The sequence below is a fragment of the Equus asinus genome, chromosome X (genome assembly GCF_041296235.1).
Source record: "Equus asinus isolate D_3611 breed Donkey chromosome X, EquAss-T2T_v2, whole genome shotgun sequence".
Taxonomy (NCBI): Eukaryota; Metazoa; Chordata; class Mammalia; order Perissodactyla; family Equidae; genus Equus; species Equus asinus.
Genome location: NC_091820.1, coordinates 107,024,001 through 107,039,662, shown reverse-complemented (window position 1 = coordinate 107,039,662; position 15,662 = coordinate 107,024,001). Strand labels below are relative to the sequence as shown.

Below are 15,662 nucleotides of genomic sequence, written 5' to 3'. Positions count from 1 at the left end.
CTTAAAATAGACTGTTTTACCTATGAGATGTTTTATGTGAGCCTCATGGTAACCATAAAGCAAAAACTTAGAACAGAGACAGACAAAATCAAGAAAAGGAAAACAGAGCATATCACCACGGAAAATCACCAATTTACAAAGATAGGCAGGGACATAGGGAAAAAGAAACAATGTAAATAAAAAATCAACTAGAAAACAATTATTAAGATGGCATTAGTAAGTCCTCACATATCAATAATTACGCTAAACATAAATGGATTGAATTCACCAATCAAAAAGCACAGAGTGACTGGCTTCATTAAAAGAACAAAACTTAATTATGTGCTGTCTATAAGAGCCTCACTTAAGCTTTAAGAACACTCATAAGCTCAAAGTGAAGGGATGGAAAAAAATATTCCACGCAAGTGAAACCAAAAGAAAGCAGAGATGGCTACACTTATATCAGACAAAATAGACTTTAAGCCAAAAAATGGTAACAAGAGACAAACAAAGTCATTATATAATGATAAAAGGGTTAATTCATCAAGAAGATTAAACAATTGTAAATATATATATACACCCATCATCAGAATACCTAAATATATTAAGCAAATACTGACAGATCTGAAGGGAGAAATAGACAACAATACAGTAACAGTAGGGGACTTCAATATCCCACTTTCAGCAATGATCATCCAGACAGAAAAACAACAAGGAAACAATGGACTTGAACAATAAATTAGACCAAAATAACTTAACAGAAATTTATAGAACATTCTATCCAGCAGCAGTGGAATATACATTCTTCTCAAGTACACATGGAACACTCTCTAGGCTAGATCATGTGATAGGTCACAAAATAAGTCTTAGCAAATTTTAAGAATGTTGAAATTATACCAAGTATCTTTTCTGACCACAATGTTATGAAACTGGAAAACAACAAAAAGAAGAAGGTTGGAAAATTTACAAATATGTGGAAATTGAACAACACACTCTTGAACAACCAATGGGTCAAAGAAGAAATCAAAAGAGAAATAAAAAATATCCCAAAACAAATGAAAATGGAAACAATATATCAGAAGTTTATAGGAAGAAACACATATAAGAAAATAGAAAGATCTCAAATAAACAACCTAACTTTACATATACCATAACTAAATGTGATTTATCTGCAGGATGCAAGGATGGTTCAACATACACAAATCAATAAATGTGATATACTATATTAATAGAATGAAAGATAAAAATCATACAATCATCTCACTGGATGCAGAAAAAGAATCTTTCAAAATTCAACATTTTTTTTCATGATTCAAACCCTCAATAAATTGAGTATGGAAAGAACATATATCAACATAATAAAGACCATATAAGACAAACTCACAGCTAACATTATACTCAGTGGTAAAAAATTGACAGCGTTTCCTCTAAGATCAGGAGTAAGACAAGGGTGCTCACTCTCACTATTCTTATTAACCATAGTACTGGAAGTTCTAGCCAGAGCAATTAGGCAAGACAAGAAATAAAAAAACATCCAAATTGGAAAGGAAGAAGTAAAATTGTAATTATTTGCATGTGTTAGGATCTTATATGTAGAAAACCCTAAAGCCTCAACCAAAAAACTATTGAAACTAATCAATGAATTCAATCAAGTTGCAGGATATAAATTCAACATATAGAAATCAGTTGCATTTCTATACACTTACAACAAAACATCTGAAAAAGAAATGAACTATCCCATTCACAAGAGCTTCAAAAACAACAAAATACTTAGGAATAAATTTAACCAAATAAATGTGAGATTTGTACAATGTAACCTACAAGACCCGGATGAAAGAAGTTGAAGAGAACACAAACAAATGGAAAATATCCTGTGTTCATGGATTGTTAAAATGTCCATACTACTCAAAGCCAGCTATAGATTGAACGAAATCCCTATCAAAATTCCAATGGCATTTTTTTCAATGTACAAACATCCTTCCCCTTATTTTTCACACAAATGCTAATATATTATCACTTAATATAAATGATTTTGGGCCAGCCCTGTGGCGTACTTGTTACATTTGGTGCACTCTGCTTTGGTTGGCTGGGTTTCCGGATTCGCATCTGGGCATACACATACATCATTCGTCAGCCATGCTGTGTTGGCAACCCACATACAAAACAGAGGAAGATTGGCACAGATCCAATGGCATTTTTTGCAGAAGTAGAAAACGTATCCTAGAATTTGTATGTAACCACAAAAGACCACGAATAGCTAAAGAAATTATGAGAAAGAAGAACAAAGCCAGAAGTATCACACTTCAAACTATGTAACAAAGATATGGTAGTTAATACAGTATGGTACTGGCATAAAAATAGACACACAGACCAGTGAAACAGAATAGAGAACCCAGAAATTAACCCTAGCATATACAGTCAGCTAATATTTCACATGGAGCCAAAAACACTTAAGGGGAAAGCACAGTCTCTTGAACAAACGATGTTGAGAAAACTGCATAACTACATGCAGAAAAATGAAATTGCACCTCTATACATCAATCACAAAAATTAACTCAGAATGGATTAAAGACTTAAATATAATATCTGATAACATAAAGCTCCTAGAAGAAAACATAGGGAGAAATTCTTCAACATTGGATTGGGCAATCACTTTTTGGATACAATACCAAAAGCACAAGCAACAGAAGCAAAAATCAACAAATGGGTCTACCTCAAACTAAAAAGAGCTTCTGCAGAGCAAAAGAAACAATCAACAAAATAAAAAGGCAACCTATGGAATGGGAGAAAATATTTGCAAACCATATACCAGATAAGGGGTTAAAATCCAAAATATATAAAGAACTCATATAACTCAATAACATAAACACAAACAATCCAATTAAAAAATGGGCAGAGAAACTAAATAGACATTTTTCTAAAAATACATGTAAATAGGCAACAGGTACATGAAAAAATGCTCGAAATCACTAATCATCAGGGAAATGCAAATCGAAACCACAATGAGATATCACCTCACACCTTTTAGAATAGCTATCATCAGGAAGACAAGGGCTAACAAATGTCTGTGAGGATGTAGAGATAGGGGAACCCTTTTACACTGCTGGCCAGAATATAAATTGGTGCACCTATTATGGAAAACAGTATGGACATTACTCAAATAATTCAAAATAGAACTACCATATGATCCAGCAATTCCATTTCTGGATATATATTCCAAGGAAAAGAAAACTGGGTTTTGAAGAGATATATGCACTCCCATGTTTATTGCAGCATTATTCACAGTGGTCAAGATACGGAAACAACTTGAGTGTCAGTCAACAGATTGATGGATAAAGAAGTTGTGGTATATATATAATATTAAATATTATTCAGCCATGAGAAAAAAGAAAAATCCTGCCATTTGCAACAGCATGGATGGACCTTGAGGGCATTATGCTAAATGAGATTAGTCAGACAGAGAAAGATAAATATTGTATGATCTCACTTATATGTGGAATCTAAAAAAGCCAAACTTGTAAAAACAGAGATTAGAATGGTGGTTACCAAAGGCTTGGTGTGGGGTGGGAGAAATTGGGGATATGTTGTTTAAGGGTACAAACCTGGAACAAGTAGATAAATAAGTACTGGAGAGCTAATGCACAGCATAGTAATTATAGTCAACAATGCTGTATTATAAACTTCAAAGTTGCCAAGAGACTAGATGCTAATTGTTCCCACCACTCAAAGGAAGTGATTATTATATGATGTGATAGAGGTATTCACTAACTCTATAGTGGTAATCATATTGCAATATATAAATGTATCAAATCAACATTTTGTACACTTTAAACTTAACCAATGTTATATGTCAATTATATTTGAGCAAAAAAAGAAACATGGATACAAAAATACTCCCCAAAATACTAGCACACTGAACCAAGCAACATAAAAAATTACACACCATGATCAAGTGGGATTTATCCCAGATAGGTAAGGTTGGTTTAACATCAACAGAATTTTAAAAAATGCATGATCACCTCAATAAATGCATAAATAACATTTGAAAAACCTCCATTGCCCTTTCATGATAAAAACACTCGGTAAACTATTATTAGAAGAGAACTCCTCAGTTTGACAAAGGGCATCTATGAAAAACTCACAACTCACATCTTACTTAACGATGAAAGACCTCCTAAGACCTCTTGGTATCCCCCTAAGATCAGAAACAAGGCAAGGCTGTGCACTCTGGCCACTTTTACTCATCACTGTACTAGAATTTCTAGAGAAGACAATGACACAAAAAAACCCAAAATAAAAGCCATCTAGATTGGAAAAGAACTTGAAGCTATCTATGTTTGCAGATAATATGATCTTGTATACAGAAAATCCTAAAGAATACACTAAAAAATTAGTAGAACTAGTAAATAAGTCAGGAAAATTGCATTATACAAGATTGATGTCCAATTCAATATATGAAATTAAGAAAACAATTCGATTTACAATAACATTGAAAAGAATAAAGTACTTAAGAATAAATTTTAAAAGAGAAATCCAAACTTTTTAAATTGAAAACTACCAAACATTGTTGAAAAAAGTAGAGAATTTAAATGAATAGAAAAAAGCTCATGTCCATGGATCAGAAGATTTAAAATTGTTAAGATGGAAAAGATGCCCAAAGTAGACTAAAGACTCAACACAATTCCTGTCAGCAACCCAGCTGACTTCTTTGTAAAAATTGACAAGCCAATTCTAAAACTCATATGGAGTTGCAAAAGACTCAGAATAGCCAAAGTAATCTTGAAATAGAAGAACAAGGTAGGAGAAATCATACTTCCTGATTTTGAAACTTACTACAAAGCAATGATAATCAAGACCATGTGGTACTGACAAAAATAGATAGATAGATCAATGAAATAGAGTTGAGAGTCCACAAGTAAACCTATGTGTTTATGGTCAACTGATTTTCAACAAGGCTGCCAGGACCATTGCTATGGTCTGAATGACTGTGTCCCTCCCAAAATTCATATGTTGAAATCCTAACCCAAAGGTGATGATATTAAGAGGAACCTTTGGGAAGTGATTAGGTCATGAGAGATGAGCCCTTGTGAATGGGATTAGTGCCCTTATTCCATTAGGGCTGGAGAAAGCTCCCTTGCCCTTCTGTGATGTGAGATTATAGTGAAAAGATGGCCATCTAGAAAGTGAGACTTCACTAGATATTGAATTTGCCAGTGCCCTGATCTTGGACTTCCCAGCCTCCAGAACTGTGAGAAATAAATATTTGTTGTTTATAAGCCACCCAGTTTATAGGATTTTGTCATAGCAGTCTGAAGGACAAAGACAATGATTCAATGTGGTAAAAATAGTCTTTTCAAATGGTGCTGGAATAAGTGGATACCAACATGCAAAAGAATGAAATTGGACTCTTACACCATCTACAAAAATTAACTCAAAATGGATCAAAGACCAAAATGTAAGAGGCAAAAACTAGACAATTTTAAGAAGAAAAGATAGGCATACATCCTTATGATTATAGATTTGGTAATGTTTTCTTAAATATGACAATAAAAGGACAAGTGACAAAATAAAAATGAATTGAACTTCATCAAAATTGAAAATGTTTGCACTGCAAATGATACCATCAAGGAAGTGAATGGATAACTGACACAATGGCAGGAAATACTTACAAGTCATATATCTTCTATATGTCTTTCATCCAGAATACATGAAAATGCTTACAATTTAATAATAACAGATAGATAACCCAATTAAAATTGGGAAAAGGATCAGTAGCTATTAGGGAGATGCAAATAAAAACCACAATGAGATAACACTTTACACACACTAAGATGGGTATAATCGTAAACATTGACAACAAAAAATGTCAGTAATGATACGAAGATATTGGAACCCTCCTATATGGATGATGGGAATTTAAAATGGTACATTAGCTTTGGAAAACAATTTGACAGTATGACCCAGGAATTCCTTAGTTATGTATCCAAGAGAATTGAAAACAGGTGTTCAAACACAAACTGTTCATAGCAGGATTATTCACGATGAAAAAGAATGAAAACAACTCAAATGCCCATGAGTAGAAGAATGAAAAAAAGTAAATGGTGGTATATTCTTATAATGAAATCTTATTCAGGCTTAAAAAAGGAATCATAGATACATGCCACCATATGGATGTACCTTAAAAACATTACCAAGTGAAAAAGCCAATCACACAAGACTACATATTATATTATTGCAACTACATGAGATTCCAACTATTGCCAGAGTAAGCATGTAGAGACAGTTGATTAGTTCTTGCCTAGGCATATGTTGTTGGGTAGGTAGGGGTAGTGATAGCTATAGAATTTCTCCTTGTGGTCATAAAAACGTTTTCATCAAACACTTTTCCAAAAAATAGAAAAGGAAAGAACATTTCCCATCTCATTCTATGAAGCCAGTATTACCCTGATACCAAAAACAGACAAAGACATCATACAAAAAGAAAACCACAGGCAGATACTTTTTATTAATATAGGCAAAAAAAACCCTCAACAACATACTTGCCAACCAAATCCAGCAACATACAAAACGAGTATACATCATATCAAATGAGATTTATCCAAAGGACGCAAGGCTGTGTCAGCATACAAAAATTAATCAACACAACAGGCCATACTAATAGAATAAAGGACAAAATCCATTGCATTTTTGTGATGAAACAGTGAACGTACAAGAAACAGAAGGGAACTTCCTCAACTTTATAGAAGGCATCTACAAAACACCTACAGCTAATATCATACTTCATTATGAAAAACGAAGATCAAAAAGGGAGAAGTTTACTTTCACCACTTCTATTCAACATTATACTGGAGTTTAAGCAGAGCATTTAAGTAAGAAAAAGAATTAAAGGCATCCAGATTTTAAAGGAAGAGGTAAAACCATCTTTATTTGAAGATTACATGATCTTGTGTTAGGAAATGAATTCAGCAAGTCTTTAGGATAAAAGATAATATGAAAGAATCAATTGTAGTAGTATATAATAGCAATGGGAAATCTATAAATGAAATAAAACAATTCCAATTTCAATAGCATCAAAAAGTAATAAAATATTTAGGAATAAATTTAACAAAAGTGCAAGATCTGTACACTGAAAATTGCAAAAGAAAAATTGAAAGAAATTAAAGAATATCTAAATACATGGAAAGATATCTCATGTTCATGGATTGGAAGACTTAGTTTGTTAATGCTTTACAAATTGTTCTACAGATTCAATGTAATATGTATCAAAATCTTAAATGACTTATTTTTCTGAAATTTACAAAAACCCCAAGACTTTCAAAAAATATATATATATAAAAGAAATTGACAAGCTGCTTATAAAATTTATATGGAGCTGCAAGGGACTCAGAATAGCCAAAACAATATTGACAAAGAAGAACAAAGTTGGAGCACTCACACTTTCGCATTTCAAAACATACTACAAAGCCACAGTAATTAAGACTGTGTGGTATTGAAATGAGAGCCTTGTAGATCAGCAGAATAGAATTGAGAGTCCAAAAATAAACTCTTATTTTATTGTCACTCATTATTTGAGAAGGATGCCTATACAATTCAATGGGGAAAGAATAGCCTTTTTAACAAATGATGATGGGACAATTGCATATCTGCTCACAAAGAATGAAGTTGGACTCTTACCTCACAACATCTACAAAAATTAACTTAAAATGAATGAAAGAGCTAAATGGAAGAGCTAAAACTATAAAAATCTAAGGAAAAAAACATAGGAGTAAATCTTCAAGACCCTGCCTTCTTAGACATGAGACCAAAAGCATAAACCATTAAAGAAAAACGATAGATAAATTGGGCTTCATCAAAATTAAAAACTTTTGTGTTGCAAATGCAAGATCAAGAAAGTGAAAAGACAATTAATAGAATGGGAGAAAATATTTGCAAATCGTATATCATCTAAGTGTCTTTTATCTAGGCTATATAAAGATCTTTTACAACTCCATAGCAAAAAGATAATCCAATTAAAAATTAGCAAAGTATATAAATTTCTCTAAAGAAGACATACAATTGACTGATATTAATATGAAAGTATGCTCAGCATCATTAGCCATTAAGGAAATACAAATCAAAACCACAATGAGATGTCACTTAACAAATACTAAGATGAGTATAATCATAAATACAGACAATAACAAATGTTGGTGAGGATATGAAAAAATTAGAACTCTCCTACGTGGTTGATGGGAATTTAAAATAGTACAGCTGCATTGGAAAACTGGTTGGCAATTCCTAAATAAGTTAAACATAGAGTTATCATGTAATACAGGATTTCCACTCCTAGGATATACCTGTAAGAACTGAAAACATATGTCTACACAGAAACTTACCTATGGATGTTCATAGCAGCATTATTCATAATTTTAAAAACTAGAAATAATTCCAATGCCCATAAACAGAAGAATAGATAAATTGTGGTATAGTCATACAATGGAATATTATTCAGCCATAAAAATGAGTGAAGCACGGTCATGTGCTAAAACATGGATGAGCTTTGAAAACACTATGTTATTTGAAAGAAGTTATACACAAAAGATCATATAGTGTATGACTTTCTGTATATAAAGTGTTCAGAATATGCAAACTCATAGAGACAGAAAGTAGATTACTGTTTGCCCAGGGTTAGGGGGAGGAGGAATGGGTAATAATTGCTAATAGGTAAGTAGTTTCTCTTTGGGTGATGAAAATATTCTGAAATTGGTTAGTGGTGATGGTTGCACAACTTTGTGAATATACTAAAAACCTCTGACCAAATTATACATGGAAGAAGAGACATTACAATTCTGATACCACAGAAATATATGGATCATAAGAGACTGCTATGAACAATTATGTGCCAATAAATTAGATAACCTAGAAGAAATGGATACTTTTTTAGACACATACAACCTACCAAGATGAATCATGAAGAATTAGAAAATCTGATCAGAACAATAATGAGTAAGGAGTTTGAAGCAATAATAAAAAGCCTCTCAACAACGAACAGCCCAGGACCAGATGGCTTCACTAGTGAATTCTACCAAACATTTAAAGAATGAAGGCCAATCCTTCTCAAAGTCTTCCAAAAAATTGAAGAGGAGGGAACATTCCCAAACTCATGTTACAAGGTCAGCATGCCCTGAGAAAAAACAATATAAGTACACTACAAGAAAAGAAAACCACAGGACAATAGCCCTGATGAATATAGATGAAAAAATCCTCAACAAAATACTAGCAAACTGAATTTAACAGAATGTTAAAAGGAACATACACCATGATCAAGTGGGATTTATCCCTGAGATGCAAGGATGATTTGACCTACACAAATTAGTAAATGTGATACAACACATTAATATAATGAAGGATAAAATCTTATGATCATATCAATAAAAGCAAAAAAAGTATTTTGCAAAATTTGAAATTCTTTTATGATAAAGCTCTCAACAAATTGGGTATAGAAGGAATGTATCTCAACACGATAAAGTCTTTATATAACAAGCCCACAGCTAATATCATACTCAGCAGTGAAAGGTTGAAATCTTGTCCTCTAAGATCGGGAAGAAGACAAAAATGCCCACTCTTGCTACTCTTATTCAACATAGTACTAGAAGTCCTAGCCAGAACAATTAGGCAAGAAAAAGAAAGAAAAGACATCCAAATCAGAAAGGAAGAAGTAAAATTGACTCTGTTTACAGATGACATAGTTGTATACACAGAAATTTCTAAAGACTCCATCAAAAAACTATTAAAAGTAACAGACTAATTTAATAAAGTTTCAGGATACAAAATCAACATAGAGAAATCGGTTGCATTTCTACACACTAACAACAAACAATTTGAAAAGGAAATAAAGAAAATAATTCCATTTACAATAGTATCAAACACAACAAAGTACTTAGGAATAAATTTAAGTTAGTGAAACATCTGTACACTGAAGGCTACAAGACTTTGGTGAAAGAGATTGAAGAAGGTACAAATAAATGAAAAGATATCTCATGTTCATGGATTGGAAGAATCAATATTGTTAAAATGCCCATACTACCCAAAGCCATCTATAGATTCAGTGGAATCGCTACCAAAATTTCAATGGCACTTTTTTAAAAAATCGTTTTATTAAGACTATGATAGTTTACAACCTTGTGAAATTTCAGTTGTACATTATCGTTAGTCATGTTGTAGGTGCACCACTTCACCCTTTTTGCCCTTCCCCCCACCCCCTCCTTTCCCCTGGTAACCACCAATCAGTTCTCTTTGTCTATATGTTTAACTTCCACCTATGAGTGGAGTCATACGGAGTTGTCTTTCTCTGTCTGGCTTATTTCACTTAACATAATACCGTCAAGGTCCATCCATGTTGTTGTGAATGGGACGATTTTATCCTTTTTATGGCTGAGTAGTATTCCATTGCATATGTATACCATATCTTCTTTATCCAATCATCAGTTGATGGGCACTTAGGTTGCTTGCACATCTTGGCTATTGTAAATAATGCTGCAATGAACATAGGGGTGCATGGGATTTTTGGAATTGCTGATTTCAAGTTCTTTGGATACCCAGTAGTGGGATAGCTGGGTCATAAGGTATTTCTATTTTTAATTTTTGAGAAATCTCCCTACTGTTTTCCATAGTGGCTGCACCAGTTTGCATTCCCACCAGCAATGTATGAGGGTTCCTTTTTCTCCACAACCTCTCCAACATTTATCATTTTTTGTTTTGGATATTTTTGCCATTCTAACAGGTGTAAGGTGGTGCCTTAGTGTAATTTTGATTTGCATTTCCCTGATGATTAGTGATGATGAGCATCTTTTCATGTGTCTATTGGCCATCCGTATATATTCTTTGGAGAAATGTCTATTTATGTCCCCTGTCCATTTTTTGATCAGGTTGTTTGATTTTTTTGTTGTTGAGCTGTGTGAGTTCTTTATATATAATGGAGATGAACCCATTGTCAGATATATAACTTGTAAATATTTTTTCCCAATTAGTGGGCTCTTTTTTTGTTTCAATCCTGTTTTCCCTTGCCTTGAAGAAGCTCTTTAGTCTGATGAAGTCCCATTTGTTTATTCTTTCTATTGTTTCCCTTGTCTGAGGAGTTAAAAAATATGGAACTCTTCATGAATTTGCGTGTCATCCTTGCACAGGGGACATGCTAATCTTCTCTGTGTCATTCCAATTTTAGTATCTGTGCTGCCGAAGCGAGCAGTGAATGGCACTTTTTACAAAATTAGATAAAACAATCCTAAATTTTGTATAGAACCAAGATTACCCCAAATAGCCAAAGCAATCTTGAGAAAGAAGAACAAAGCTGGAGGCATCATGCTTCCTGATTTCAAACTATACTACAAACCTATAGTAATCAAAACAGTATGGTACAGGCATAAAAACAAACACATAGACCAATGGACCAGAATCAAGAGCCTAGAAATAAACCCTTGCGTATACAGTCAATTAATATTTGACAAGGGGGCCAAGAATACTCGATGGGGAGGAGATAGTCTCTTCAAGAAATGGTGTTGTGAAAACTGGATATTCACATGCAGCAGAATGAAATTGTACCCTTACCTTATATCACTTACACTACCACAAATTTACTTGAAATGGATTAAAGACTTAAATATATGACCTAAAACTATAAGACTCCTGGGGGAAAACACTCCTTAACATTGGTCTTGGTGAAGATTTTTTGGATATGACACCAAAAGGACCCAGAACAAAAGCAAAAATAAACAAGTGGCTCTACATCCAACTAAAAAGCTTCTGCACAGTAAAAGAAACAATAACAGAGTAAAAAGGCAGCCTATGGGGTGGGAGAAAATATTTGTACACCATATACCTAATAAGGGGTTAATATCCAAAATATAGAAGAAATTCATATGACATCAGCAAAAAGCAAATAACCCAATTAAAAAATGGGTAAAGGAAGATGTTACTATGGGGAAAACTAAGAAAAGAGTATACAGAATCTATTATTTCTTGTAATTGCATATGAATCTACAATTATCTCAAAATGAAAAGCTTATTTAAAAATTTTTAAAAACTGGAAAAGGACTTGAATAGACACTTTTCTAAAGAAGACATACAAATGGCCAACAGTTATGTGAAAAGGTGGCCAACATCACTAATCGTCAGGGAAATGCAAATCAAAACCACAATGAGATATCACCTCACATCTGTTAGAATGGCTATTATCAAAAAGACAAGAGATAATACATGTTGGCAAACATGTGGAGAAAAGGGAACACTGGTGCACTGTTGGTGGGAACGTAAATTGGTATAGCCACTATGGGAAACAGTTTGGAGATTTTTTAAAAAACTAAAAACAGAACTGCCATATGATCCAAAGGTATATATCCAAAGGAAATGAAATCATTATCTTGAAAAAATATCTGCTCCCCTATGTTCATGGCAGCATTATTCACAATAGTCAAGACATGGAAACAACATCAACATCTGTTGATGGATGAACGGATAAAGAAGATGTATATATATACACACAGAATGGAATAGCATTCAACCACAAAAAAGAAGGAAGTCCTGCCATTTGCAACAACATGGATGAACCTGGAAGGCATTATGCTAAGTGAACTAAGTCAGGCAGAGAAAAACAAGTATTGTATGATTTCACTTATAGGTAGAATCTAAAAAAGCCAAATTCATAGAAACAAAGAGTAATTGGTGTTACCCAGGGGCCAGGATGTGGGGGAAATGTGGAAATGTTGGTCAAAGGGTACAAACTTCAAGTTATAAAATGAATAAGTTCTGGGGATCTAATGTACAGAATGGTGACTACAGTTAACAATACTTGCATATTCAAAAGCTACTAAGAGAGTAGATCTTAAATGTTCTCACCTCATACATGCACACAGGTAATTATGTGAGGTGATGGATTTTTTAACTAACCTTATTATGGTAATCATATATATATATATATCTCAAAACTTACACAATGTTAGAATGAAATTATATGTCAATAAATCTGGAAAAATTAAAATCTCTGAATTTTACACTTTAAAATTGTGAACATATGTGAATTATATCTCAATTACAGGAAAGCAAGACATGGAAAAAGTTATATTATGCTAACACAAATCAAAGAAAGCTGATGTGTCTATTTTAATATCATAATATCTAAATTTATCAAAAGTTCATTTGAGTCATAATTGTGCACCTAATGATATAGGTTAGAAATACATTGACTAAAACTGATAGAACTGAAAGTAGAAATAAAAAAGTCCACAGATATAATCAGAGAATTCAACACCCTTCATCAGTAATCCATGGAACTAGGAGGAAAAAAAACAATAAAAACAAGGAGGACTTGAACAACATTATCAGCTAACACGTGCTATTAATATGTGGAGAATAATCTGTCCAAAAATAGCAGAATACCATTGTTTCCAAGGGCACGCAGGACATTTAGCAATGTAGACCATTTTATTTACCTTAATAACTATTAATTTATCAATTATTTTTATGAAATATAATATAAAATATATTTTATAATGATGTCATTAATTTCAATATTGATTGAAATAACAGAAATACATAAGGAAATTCTCCAAATATTTGGACACTAAACAGTACATTTCTGAATAACTCATGGTTCAAAGGAGAAATCACAAGGCAAATTATAAAGTATTTTTAAATGAATGAAAATAAAAACAGCATCTCGAAATGTTTGGAACGCAGCTAAAGTGATGCCTACAGGAAAATTTACTGCATTAAATACTTATATTACCAAAGAAGAAAGGTTTAAAAGCAATGACCTATGATTTTACCCTAAGGAACTAGACAAAGTATCAAATTTAACCCAAAGTAAAGCAAAAAAATGCAAATACTAAAGATGAAAATACGTCACTGAAGTATATACGAAAGCAATAAAGAAAAAACAATGAAATCAAGAAAGTGATATAGTTGATAAAAATCCAGTCAGATCGATCAGGAAAAATAGACGAGATACAAATTATCAACATCAGGAATGAAGTAGGAGAATGCACTACAGATCCTATAAATATTAACAGAGAATAATATGTGAAAAACTTTAAGCCAATATACTTGACAACTTAGATGTTACGGATAAATTCCTTAAAAGATACAGACTTATCAAAGGTCACATTAGAAGTTATAGAAAACCCAAATAACTGTGTATCTATTAAAGAGATTGATGTTGCAGTTCAAAATCTTCCCACAGTGAAAACGCCAGGCCTGAATGGCTTCAGTGGTGAATTCTACCATACATTTAAGAAAGAAATTATTCTAATTCTAAATTCTTTCTAAAAACAAAAGAAGTACTGCTTCCCAACACATTCCATGAGGCCAGTGTTACCTCAATTCCAAAACTGGACAAATACATAATAGGAAAACTATAGACAAATGCCCTTCATGAACATTGATGCATAAATTTTAAACAGAATTTTAGCAGCTTCAACCCACCAGTAACCAAAAAATTAAGGCAACATGATCAAATGCTGTTTATTCCAGAAATAGAAGATTCATTGACATTAAAAAATTAACTGATATAATTTTCCATATCAAGAGATTAAAAAAGAAAATCCATATGATCATCTCATAGACTCAATGGAGAAAAACTGAAAGCTATCCCTCTAAGAACAGGAACCAGACAAGGATGCCCGCTGTCACCACTCTTATTTAACATAGTATTGGAAGTCCTAGCCAGAGCAATCAGGCAAGAAAAAGAAATAAAAGGGATCCACATTGGAAAAGAAGAAATGAAACTGTCACACTTTGCAGATGACGTGATTTTATATCTAGAAAACCCTAAAGAGTCCACTAAAAAACTTTTAGAAATAATAAAGGAATACTATCAAGTTGCAGGATACAAAATCAATGTACAAAAATCCGTTGTGTTTCTATACACTAACAACGAAGTAGCAGAAAGAGAAATTAAGAATACAATCCCATTTACAATTGCAACAAAAAGAATAAAATACCTAGGAATAAACTTAACCAAAGAGGTGAAAGATCTGTACACCGAAAACTATAAAACATTGTTGAAAGAAATCAAAGAAGACACAAAGAACTGGAAGGATAGTCCTTGCTCTTGGATTGGAAGAATTAACACTGTTAAAATGTCCATACTTCCTAAAGCAATCTATAGATTCAACGCAATCCCTATCAAAGTTCCAACAGCATTTTTTACAGAAATAGAACAAAGAATCCTAAAATTTATATGGAACAACAAAAGACCCCGAATAGCCAAAGGATTCCTGAGAAAAAAGAACAAAGCTGGAGGTATCACACTCCCTGATTTCAAATTATACTACAAAGCCATAGTAACCAAAACAGCATGGTACTGGCACAAAAACAGACACACAGATCAATGGAACAAAATTGAGAGCCCAGAAGTAAACCCACACGTTTATGGACAGCTAATATTCGACAAGGGAGCCAAGAGCATACGATGGAGAAAGGAGAGTCTCTTCAATAAATGGTGGTGGGAAAACTGGACAGCCACATGCAAAAGAATCAAAGTAGACCATTCCCTTACACCATGCACAAAAAAATCAACTCAAAATGGATTAAAGACTTGAATGTAAGACCCGAAACCATGAGACTTCTAGAAGAAAACATGGGCAGTACGCTCTATGACATTGGTCTGAGCAGCATATTTTCAAGTCCCATGTCTGACTGGGCAAGGG

The 15,662-nt window shown here is 33.1% G+C and overlaps 1 protein-coding gene and 1 non-coding gene across 2 annotated transcripts in view; both read right to left on the bottom strand.

Moving 5' to 3' along the window:
- Positions 1-15,662, bottom strand: part of HTR2C (5-hydroxytryptamine receptor 2C) — a 304,194-nt gene that overhangs the window by 33,948 nt on the left and 254,584 nt on the right. The window lies entirely within an intron of this gene.
- LOC123282750 (U6 spliceosomal RNA) lies at positions 11,100-11,206 on the bottom strand. Its single transcript, XR_006522991.1, has one exon. It is a non-coding gene; the product is annotated as a U6 spliceosomal RNA (small nuclear RNA).